This window comes from Castor canadensis, chromosome 1, assembly GCF_047511655.1.
Source record: "Castor canadensis chromosome 1, mCasCan1.hap1v2, whole genome shotgun sequence".
Classification (NCBI taxonomy): domain Eukaryota; kingdom Metazoa; phylum Chordata; class Mammalia; order Rodentia; family Castoridae; genus Castor; species Castor canadensis.
This window is the reverse complement of record NC_133386.1, coordinates 81,350,608-81,362,871: the sequence shown is the minus strand read 5'-3', so window position 1 is coordinate 81,362,871 and position 12,264 is coordinate 81,350,608.

Below are 12,264 nucleotides of genomic sequence, written 5' to 3'. Positions count from 1 at the left end.
TACATGAAAGCAATGCTAGGAATCTCTCTGTATAGCTATCCTTAACTCAACTAGCAAAAATGCTTTGTCTTCCTTATTATGCTTATGTCTTTTCTTCAACAAAATTAGTGATAAGGCAGAACAGGACCTGCTTGGAACTGAGGGGGCGGAGAAGATGGGGGAGGCGGTCATGGTGGAGAAATGACCCAAACAATGTATGCACATGTGAATAAAAGCTGGGAAGGCAGGAATGCCACCTGTATCAGCCAGATTGTAGGAGGAAACAGATGGCACACTTAGCTGAGGATAGTTTGGTGAGGATTTATTTATAGAAAGACAAATTGCAAATGTTTAGGAAGGTACCACAAGAGATACCAAGGGAACATGGGGCCAAACAAAGAAGCTATCACAGCTCCTGGAGTGTTAAGATGAAGGAAAGCAGAAAAATAAGGACCAGAAATGAGTGTCATGTAATCATGCAGCCTCAAGAGGTCCAGTGACTTGTCAAGGGTTACATTCATCCAGTGTAGTCTTCCAGAGAATGTACAGGGGACTGCATCTCCTCTCTAGTCTCCTGCTGGAGCTCCCACTGGTTATACCAATTGAGAAACCAAGTAACAGTGGATTCTATTGATGCAAACAAATATGCCAGTCTTTTGTGACCAGAGAACAAGAGTAAAGAGTATTTCTGGAGTAGAAAACAGAAGCAATAGAACACATCTGGTACAGTGCTTTGCCAATCTTTTCACATTTTTCTATGCCTTACTTGAGCCTAGTTTGTTTTGGGCACCATTAAAAGTTTAAGTTACTCTACACATTTCATGCTTTTGGGTTCAGCACAGGTAAACAATTATGGAGTTTTTTGCCTTTTAAAAAGCTTAATTGTGTCAACAAATAATCCTCCTTAAAGTGGGAAGTTTAAGTACTTGAGTGATGTCTCAGTGACCAACCAAACTGTTCTTTTGCTTTGGGCTATATGAAATATGTATATGTCTATGTGAATATATGTCTATGTACACATGTATATATGTATATAGCTATTGATGTACATTCATCAATATGTCTATAACAGTGTTCTCAGCCCCAGAGAAATGGTTGAAGTTAAGAGGAGAAAGATCAGTAGTCATCTATGTCAAGAAAAGATTTGAATACTGTACTGCTATACTGAATACAAAGTATTGCTGGTAGATGGCTCATATGAATGATTTTTATATTTATACTGAACTATATGCACCATGATTAGGAGAATTGTAATAGTTTCCTTCCAAGAGAGGAAGGAAGGTAATTTGGATTAATAATTTTTAGTAACTTAAGAATTCATCAAATTCAGCCAATCACCTTATAGAGTATATAGCATTATTACTATAGCTCATATGTTTAAACCTTGGGAAATGAGAGTCAGCAGAATTATTCTTTGATGAAAGCCTCATAGGGATTGCCTTTAAAAAATGCTTATACAATCAGTAGTGTGAGGCAGTGGGAATGAGTATGACTGCAGAGAGATTGAGGCTCCTGCCTCAATGCCCCAACCAAGTTTCTATTTTGCAGTGAGCACAGGAGAAGTTTAATGTCACCTTGCTTTTTTTTACATAAAAACTGAATACTTCATGCTATAAATGCAAGCAGTCAACATACCTAAATGAAAAAGAAAAATACTAGAGATTTGATTTCAAACCCTAGTCAGAAAATTAGCTGTAAATACAGATTTTTTTCACCTAGAATTGTGAACTGACATTGAATTTATTTTATTTTAGCCTTTTAAAGCAGATTAAACTCATATTAAATTTGATCTTTCTTTTTCTCTTATTGTTTAAATGTAAATCTTTAAACAACAGTCTATCAACACCACTTCTTTGGCTGCTGTGAAATGGGTCTAGTCTCCCACTGCAGTGACCAATGGTTAATTTTCCTGAGCCTCCTAGTTTTCCACTGATGAAAATTTAAGTAGCTTAAATATTTCCTATAAATTACCAGGTCATTGAAAAAAATTGGGCTCATTTTAATCTAAATCCTAATACACAACTACCTGGGGAGTTATTTTCAGCTCCGTTTGTTGCAGTTTGCAATTATACTGCTCCTTTTAAAGAAAAGAAAAGTAACAGGACTATATTTTATGTGAATTACCAGTGATCTTTCACAGAAACGCTTATTTAATGTGAGTACCTGGAGACGTGAAAGATAAAATGGGTAATGATGCAGACCTGCGAAGGTCCAGCAAAAAATAGAAACGAACGAAGAGACAGAGTCCAGGTACTAACAGTTTACCTTACTTGAAGGTAAAAAGAAGGTCCAAGGGTTGAAAATAATGAGAATTAGTGTAAATAATTGGAAGGATTTGATGATTTTTCTAAGCCTGCTGAATCTTTGATTCCATGGGCTTAAAGCTGCCAGCAGAATTTTACTTTGACTATTTCTGATTTCAAGAGGACAGGACTTGTATGCTTAGTTTCTTAAATGAACACTGTAATTCAGTCATTGATTAAACCAGAGGGAAATGCTTTGTCTCAACAATGTTTTGCCTCAACCAGAGGGAAATGTAATGCCCCAGATTACAAATTCAGAATTGATTTCTTACTCTTGCAAGTTCTATGCATTATAACAGTGTGAGAATTATAGGAATCCTTTTCCCAGCTCAGATGGAAATGTCTGTTTCTAATATCGTGCATATTAACACAAGAAACTAAAGCAGATACCTTAAAGCAACTGAGGCCAATAGGAAAAGGGGAACAGGTACTAGAGAAAAGGTTAGATCAAAAAGAATTAACCTAGAAGGTAACACCCACGCACAGGAAATCAATGTGAGTCAATGCCCTGTATAGCTATCCTTACCTCAACCAGCAAAAACCCTTGTTCCTTCCTATTATTGCTTATACTCTCTCTACAACAAAATTAGAAATAAGGGCAAAATAGTTTCTGCTGGGTATTGAGGGGGGGAGCGGGAGGGGGTGGAGTGGGTGGTAAGGGAGGGGGTGGGGGCAGGGGGGAGAAATGAACCAAGCCTTGTATGCACATATGAATAATAAAAGAAAAATGAAAAAAAATAAGTAACAAAAATAAAAAGCAAGAAAAAAAATAATAATATCGTGCATAGTGTTGTTAGATTCACTGGTATAGAAGCACCTGCAAGGTGTAAATCAAAGATTGCAGAAGCTCAATGGAAGGAAAGATGGTGTTTGGTTTGGGAAGGGGGAGGTGGAGTAAACAGAACTTATTCATGGTAGAGGTGGCATTTGACAGTGTATTAGTCAGCTTTCTGTTTCTGTAGCAAATACCTGAGCTAAATCAACTTAGGAAGAGAAGAGGTTTATCATAGTTCACAGTTTTGGAAGTTTCAGTCCATGTTATGGGCAGACACATTGTTTTTCAGACTTGGGATTGGGGGCAGCACATCATAGCACAAGCTCATGGTTGAGCAAAAAGATATTAACTTTGTGGCTAGGACAAGAAAGAGGGGAAGAGGAAGAGATCAGAGTCCCATAATCACCTTCCAGGGCATGTCTCCTATTAACTAAGTACCTCCCACCAGTCCCCGCCTCTTAAAATTTTCACCACCTCCCAGTAGTCCCAGCCTGGAGACCAGGTCTTTAATTAAGGGGCTTTTGAGGGACATTCTAAATCCAAACTTTAGCAGACAGGAAGTTTTATCGAATATAGTACAGTACTAATGGGGTTACATCCAACATTTAGATTAAATGTAATGGCTTAGGGAAGGTAAGTTTGGCAAGAAACTTAGTTTTGGATAGGGAACTAGTGGGTGACACACTTACTGCAGCAGGTGGACCAGATGGCAGAATGCTTAACCAAAGTGTTTGAATTTTCTGCTGTGGACAGCAAGGAACCAATAAAACCTTTTGGAGAATAAAATACTAAATCAGTTAAGACAAGCTTGGGAATCACTTTTATTCCTTCAAACTTTCTGAATAAATGCCATTATGTTGTTTTGCTATTCTGGCATTTTAATGGAGGCTTTAATTCTCCTCTCCCCCCAATTTAGAGTGAACAGAAGGAGCTGTATTTCTAAAATAATATTGACATATAAGCTAGCTTCTACAAACATAAAAGATGATAATTAGCAAACATATGTTTGATTCAAATTTAGGTTAAAAACACATGTCTTTAAAAGTGGATAACTTACCCTTTGGATGACAAATAACTAATAAATTGATTTTATTTGGTGCAATGTCTTAAGTCTCATATGCAGATGGTGATGACAATGACCATAATAATACAGGTAGCCAGTATTCCTAATCATAATGTAAGTGTTTTATACATAGTATTTCTGTAATCCTTGCAACATCATGAGTTTGGTACTATTATTACCCATATTTTGCAGATGGAGAAACTGAAACACAGAGAGGTTGAATATTATGCTAGAGACCATGCAGTGAGTGGCAGAGCTGGGATTTAACCTAGCATTTGGGCTCCAGAGTTCATGTTCCTAAGTGTTTTTTCATTCTGTCTCTTCTAATGTAGTAGGGATTATAATCCAGGCCATGGAAACATACAAAGACATTAGAAGTACAATGACTTAAAGTCTCCTAAAAATAGTTAACTATAGGGTTGCTAAATGTACTTTTAACACAGTAGTGTCTAGAAATTAATAAACCTTTTTATGACTTGCACCAAGTGGAAAGTTTTTGTTTTGTTTTGTTTTGTTTTGTTTTTTTAACTTTTGTAACTATTATTCAATTTGAATTTAGCTAAAGTTAGATTAAGTGTCCATCCATGCCTGGAGTATGCACTCCTCTTCAGTGCTCTTACTGATGCACGGATGATACATGCAGGTATTTTCTGGTGCTCAGGGTTCTTGGGTCCACACTGAGAATGAAAACACAGGTGGATTCCAGCAGCAGAGGTCAGATTTTTATTTGTAGAGAACAGAAGAGAAAGACTGCATGGGGGCACACAGGGGGACCCAGAAACTGGTGGTCCCTTGGGTCAGGTTGGAAATTGGGTTTTTATAGCCCTTTTTGTATTGCCCAAGGGTGGAGATGTCTCTCAGGTACAGACAGAAGTTTCCTGGGAAGGAGAAATGTCTCCTTGGCCAATTATCATCTTTGGGTCCTCCTGCAGTATGTCTTTCATTATCATAGCCCAGGTAAAGTTCTAATATGACTTTTTCAAAACAAATTGCCGCTCATCTGTTTTTCTCTTTCTCTTTCCCTCTCTTCCTCCCTTTCTTCCTTCTTCCCCTCTCTGTTTTTCCTCTGCCCTTCCCTTTCTTCCTTCCCTCCTTCCCTCCCCTTCCTTCCTTCTCACTCATTCAAAGAAAGTGCTGGGGTCCAAACCCAGGGCCTGTGCATGCTAGGCAACCACTGCTGTACACCTTCAGCCCTTGGTTCTGTGACTCAGGCTGACCTTGAACTTGTCATCCTCCTGCTTCCATCTCTTGAGTGTTCAGATTACACTGTGCACCACCATGCTTGGCTTCTGTTTCTTTTGAATGGGCTTCTCAACTTCTATATTCTGGAGTTATTGGGCCAGTTAATTGTGTCCTGTGTGTTGTACCAATATCTCTGGCTTCTTCCATTATAAGCTAATAATATTTCTCCAGTTTTGACAATCAAAATTGTCTTTAGACATTGCCAAATATACCCTACAAATCACCCCCACTCGAGATACACCTTTTCTCTCTCTACCGGGTGGACTGTGTCCTCAGTCAGTCTTCTTCAGTCAGCAAGGGGGATTTGATCTCAGAATAGAACAGAGGATTTTAAACTGGAGTCCAGAATCTCTGGATTTGTCAACCAAGGTTCCCCAATTTCTTGAAATTATCTTAAATGTTTTGTGTATGTGGCTTTTGCTCAGAAGAGTCCTTAGCTTTCCCAAGAAGGGTTGGAATTTCTGAAATGATTGTGATTGTGCCTCTTTAGGCAGTGATGTAGACCACACATCAGAGACTTTTTCCTTGATCACAGTGTGTGCATGCATGAACACATGTGTATGTGCACACACACACATACACACATTTACATTGAAGACTAAACATTCCTCAGAATAGTAGTACTATATTCAGTTTTGTTCACAAAGCTGAGCCAAGCTTGTTTAAACAAGGACACTGCCAACAAAGATACAATTTGAAGTAGGGTATGTTATCCCTGTCAGTGAAGAAAGGCAGGCGCCGCCCTCTGGTGACTCAGGCAGGTGAGATGGGGGTTGTCATGACTCATGGTGTGAGGGTTGGAGATCTCATCTTGAATACTATTCTGTTGTAATCTTGAAGGTTACCACAGGGAAGAGCACACTTCCAGAAGGAGAGGCAGATAGGGAGCAGCTACTGTAAATGCTTTAATTTTTTTGCCTCTAAGCAATTACTTCTCATCTCTACATCAAACCTTAAAATTTTTAAAGTAGAAGTAGCATATTTTTACATAAGGGCAGTAGAAGAGATGGCATGAGTGAAAAAATGAGATAAGGTCAAATTCCAAAAATTGAAAATTGTAGAAGGTCAGGAGAGACCTAGAGATGCTGATTCACTGTCTGGAGGGTCCTTTACCTCAAAATGTAAAAGTATTTAGGATATCAGACATCAGTTCCATTCTATAATTTTTTAGTGAGGTGGACTAAAGAATATGAACTGATTCTCTGTTTTGGGTTTGGTTACTATTTCTGGTGATGAACCTAGTGATCTAGGCTATGATTCTAAAACATACGAGCTGTTAACTACTGATGAGTTTCAGGGGTCTTCATGGCTCACCTCAGAGTAATTCAAATATTCTTCCATTTTTTCAAATAAATGTCTTATAATTTGTGCTCTCAATCATAATATACAAGCATGGGATGCTTATAACCTACTAAATGACTTATTAACACTTTCTAAGTGTGTGCACTATTTGACTATTATGGACTGAATGTTTTGACTTCTCACTTCATATGTTGAAATCCAAATGCCTACTGTGATGATATATGGAGGTGATGGTCCTAACAAAGTAATTAGGTCTGAGGGTGTGACCCTAATGAATAGGAGGATTGTTGTCCTTACAAAAAAAAAGACGAGGGTCTGGGGGGTTAGCTCTGTGGTAGAGCATGTGTTTAGCATGTGTGAGGCTTTGGTTCAATCTCCTATGCCTAAATAAATAAATAAGTAAACAAACAAACAAGTAGAGGAAGAGATATGGACTCAATCTCCTCTGCTTTCCCTCTCATCTCTTCTCCATTTGAAGACACAGTAAAGAAAGGCTCTCTGCAAAGCAGGAAATATGTTCTCACCAGATATGGAATCTGTGAGCACTTTGATCTTAGACTTCCCAGCCTCTGAACTGTGAGAGATGAACATAAGGACTGTAGTTGTAGGTGCCATTTTAATTGGCACAACTATGTACAAGAGGACATCTTATTTGAGAATGGAGGTACTTCCAGGAAAAACAAAGAGGAGATAGACAAATATTTCTAGTGGCATCATTTGATCCTTTATCAAATGATAAAAATAGTAAGATTTGCTATCCCTGAAGCAAATCTTACTGTTTCTATTTACAGAAGCCAGATTTCTCTTTATACTCAACCACTGTAGGTTCTGCTTTCTGTCATTTGTGACTGTAATATTTCTAACCCATTTACTGACCTGTCTGACTGATGCCATATTTTTCTTGTTTTAAATCTAGTTGGTACTTTTTCTTCTTGGGAAAGAATACATAGCCTTGGCATGATGTTGTGATTTTGATATGAAATGACCACCCCCTGACCCCCCCAAGATCATGTCTTAAAGCCTATGTCCCCAGCTGGTGGTGCTCTTTTTGGGAGGTTCTGGAAACTTTAGAAGGTAGGGCATAGCTGGAGGCAGTAGGAAACTAGAGATAAGTCCTTGGGGATATCTTTGCCCTGACCTCTTCTCCTGTCTTTCTGCTTCCTGTCGACCATAAGGTGAATAGCTCTCCTCCACTGCATACTTTTACCATCATGATGTTCTGCCTCACCATTCACTTAATCAAGTGATTGGGGACTGAACCCTATGAAACAGTGAGCCACAATAAATCCTTCATTCCTTAAGTTGTTTCTGTGAGGGTGACACAAAAGTAACTAATATACATGAGATAGTCCTGGGTTCAAATTGATTTTTTTCTAGTCATTAGTTATATTACTTAGGGGTAGGTGTTTAGCCTTCAAAACCTTAGTTTCTCCATCCATAAAGTGAGAATAGTAACTCATCTCTTAGAGTTGTAAACAGCATTAAGAAAAATTCCATAAAATATTTATTAAAATATGTTTCCTTTCCTCATTCAGTTAACCTTGGGCCTCAATTATTCCTGTAATACTCATTTTGATAGACTTATCTTCAACTTTGAAAATAAAATAATAGGTCCAATTTTAAAAATGCTTATGTCTAAGTGATTGCATATAACTATTCATATGATTATATATACCTTCATTATGGAACTAACATAGCATACTCATTGTACAGATAAGGAAAGTAAGAGTAAGCAAGGATTGAGGTCTTCAGTCCACAGCTAGGAAATGCCAAAGGAGAGCATCAAACTCAAGTGCTTTTAGCATTCTCTTATTTCTAATTGCTCTCTCAAATTGAGCAGCAAGAACAGGTACATGTGATGGAAAATGACAGGAAGGTATTTCTATAATTCAGAGAGGACATGTCAGAAAATTGACCTGAATGATGAAAGTGAGTCCAGCTGTTTGAAAAAGTACCAACTGTCTACTGATGTCTCTGGTCTATTTGCAACCCTTTGGGAAAAGTCCACAAAAGAAACAATTACTCCTCATTAAAATTCTTTTCTTATACATGTGGAGAAAGTACAAGAGAACTTCCTATCATTTTTATCACTCTAGTAGGACTGCTTTAAATTCCCTTTGGTTGAGTACATGACTTAAAACACCAGGTAGGACACAGACTTGGCAGCTTCCATGCTCAATGGAGGCCTTTTAGAATTTGCCAGTCCTTACTGTTCATGTTTCTTTCCCCATCTCTCCTACTCTGCAGATGCTGTATAGATCTGAGCTACTCTATAGGCAAATATGTGGAAGGATGGATACAATGTCTTGTTTGGATTGTAAAGACCTCATCTTCTCTGTAGGACTTTGCAACTATAAAATTTCTGAGGGCAGTATTCCAGCTTTGTTTTGTTATGTACATGCACAATTGTCTCTTCTACCAGAGACAGACATACTGGGACATACTGGGATGGTAGGTCCACAGTTTTCCTAGTAACAAGATCCATCTGAAAGGCTAATCCTCACTTATTTTAATGTTCATGTACAATGCTGTTAGGAGGCAAGAGATGCAGAGTAGTGAAGCCCAGAATAAAATTGGAAGTATTATTGCCTTTACTCTAAAAGCAAAGTTGAGAAATCCAAGAGAATTCACAGCACTCCACTCATTAATATGTCTAACACCTTTTCTTCTATTTCCTATTCCATTTCAGAAAATCTATGGTGTCATACTAGAGTGTGAATCCACAAATAGCAAGGATTTCTATGGCAGATACATATTTTCAAAATATTTTAAAAATCTGTGGATTTCAATGACAGACATTGAACATTCTCAATTTTCTTAGCAGTCTAAGTGACTTGGGGTGGGAAGGTAAAGTATCAATGATGGTTGCAGTAAAAAGTTGCCTCAGTTTAATATCCAAGTTAGTACAAGCTCAGATGCATCTTTCTAAACTGAGCATAAGAAGGATGTGAAACTCAGAAAACAGGAGACCCCATCTCTTTTTTTTTTCCTTCCAGAACTAGTGACTTCAAGTGGAGTTTGGGCTGCCAGTTTGCAGTTTGCCAGTTTTGCCAGTTTGCCAGTTTTGCCAGTTTGCCAGTTTTGCCAGTTTGGTATTGCTATACCTTATGAATCTTGGTTGACAAGACAGGGCTATTGCTTAATCTGACCCCAATCTATTATTTTTAGGATTACCTTACAAGTTTGCAGACAATTTTACTGTCCATGTAATTACCAGTTAATGTATAGTATTTCTACTCATATGACTTATAACACTTCTGTCTTTGCATAAAAAGACTAATTATGGTTTCCAAGACCATATGCAGAGCTATTTTTGTCAATTTATAGAAGTTTGTCAAGTTGAAGAAGAATATTCTGTACCCATGAAAGCCACCTTTGGGGAGGGGAAGTGGATATTAGGTGTTTTCTGGAAAGTGTGTTGAAAGTCACTTTGGCATTGTGGATCTACTTATAATCTTCCTCCATAGCTGTTATGTCCTTGGTAACTGAGAAACCCAAGGACAGAGACAGTTAGGGTTTTTTTGTTGTTTGTTTTCTAGACATTTTTATTAGTATATAATAGTTGTACAGGGGATTTCATTGTGATATTTCCATATATGCATATAATGTATGCCAGTTTGGTTCATCTCCTCCATATTCTCCCTCTTTCCCTTTCTTAAAATGACTTCTATAGGTTTCAATGTTCCATATTTATACACGTGTTGAAAAACACATCAACCATGTTCACCCTACTTTTCCCAGTGAGGTTATTTATTAATGGCTTTCCTCTGCTGACATGTCTCTGACTCCCAGATTTGAGGTGGGCTCTGGTCTTGGTCTCTGTCTGAAGCATGTATATCAGAGATTTAATTTGGTTAAGTAGATAAGTTAAGACACCCAGGTATAATGTAGGCTTGGCAGCTTTCAGGTAGCAGTCTGTGGAGCTTCTTAGAAGTTTCCAACCCTTGCTGTTTGTGTTTCCTTTTTTCTGTCTTCTGCTCAATAGACGCAAGCTACTTTGTAAGATTCTGGAAAAATGCTTAACAGTGTGGATAAAATGTTCCATATGGACTGAAAGACCCTGTCTTCTCTGCAAGATTTTGCTACTGTATAATATTTGAGGGCAACCTTTGTCTGGGTAAAGATCATGCCCTCAGAGCTGATCCAAAACTCCTGGAGAGGGAATTGGTGCATACCTAGTTATGAAGGGCATGGTTTTGGATACTTTAAGGAAATGTAAAACACAATCCCTGTTTTCAGTGTTCTGCTCACCTAATGATGGTGGTATGGATATTCCAGGTACTGGTGCACAGTGCTAGGCAATGGTGTTTGGTGACTGAGATGTATGGAATAAAGCTTTGTAGAGTGAATAATAGGGAATATGACTGGTAAGTTAAATTCAGGCTAAATTTTAGAAGGCCTGGGATGAATGTTAAGAAATGAGCCATTGATTGTTATAGGTAATAGGGATCCTTGGATGGGATTCATACAAGGTACTTACAATTGCCAGGTAGGATTTTTAGAAAGTACATGAAATAAGAAGGACTACTTTTTATGGTCATCCTTGAATCCTCACCACCTTTTACAGAGTGTGGTTTAAAAAAAAACCAAGAGGATTTTGAGCTCATGCAACAACTGGAAAGTCTTGGGGCTATTTTAATTCCTTGGCATGGATGGATCCAGGACTCACCACTGTCATTGAGTCCCCACCCTTCCATTTCTCACCACTTACTCCCTCCATGTAGACTTCTAGACAAAATATCTCACTCTTGCCACAAACAGTTCCCTCTGTTACATGCTCTCTGTTTAATGAGCTCCACCAGAAAATACTTTGTTTTTAAAACAATGTCTAGTTATACTCTTATTCAATATAGTGCATGAATTCCTAGCTGGAGTAATAAGGCAAGAAAAAGAAATAAAAGAGATACAAATAGGAAAGGAAGATGTCAAATTATCCCTATTTTCAGATATGATCATATAATTAAGACTTCACCAAAACCCACTTAGATCTGACAAACACTTTTGTCAAAGTAGCAGGATACAAAATTAACATATAAACATCAGTAGTTTTTCTGTATATCAATAGTGAACATGCTGAGGAAGAAATCAAGATATCAATCCCATTCACAAAAGCCTAAAAAAATTAAATAGCTAGGAATAAACCTAGCAAAGGAAGTGAAAGATCTCTACAATGAAAACTCTAAAACCTTGAAGAAAAAAATGGAAGAAGACACTAGAAGATCCATCTTCATGGATTGGCAGAATTCATGTTGTGAAAATGGCTACAGCAATATACAGGTTCATGGAATTCCAATGTCATTTTTCACAGAAATAGAAAAATCAATCCTAAATTCATGTGGAAGCACTAAAGACACCAAATAAAGCAATCTTGAGCATAAAGAGAAATGATGATGATGATATCACAATACTGGACTTGGATCCATAGTAGCAAAAACAACATGGTACTAGAACAAGAACAGACATGTACACCAATGGAATACAAGAGAAGATCCAGAAATAAGCTCACATAGCTACACCCATCTGATTTCCAACAAAGGTGCCAAAACATACATTGGACAAAAAGACAGCCTCTTCAACAAATGGTGTTGGGAAAACTAGAT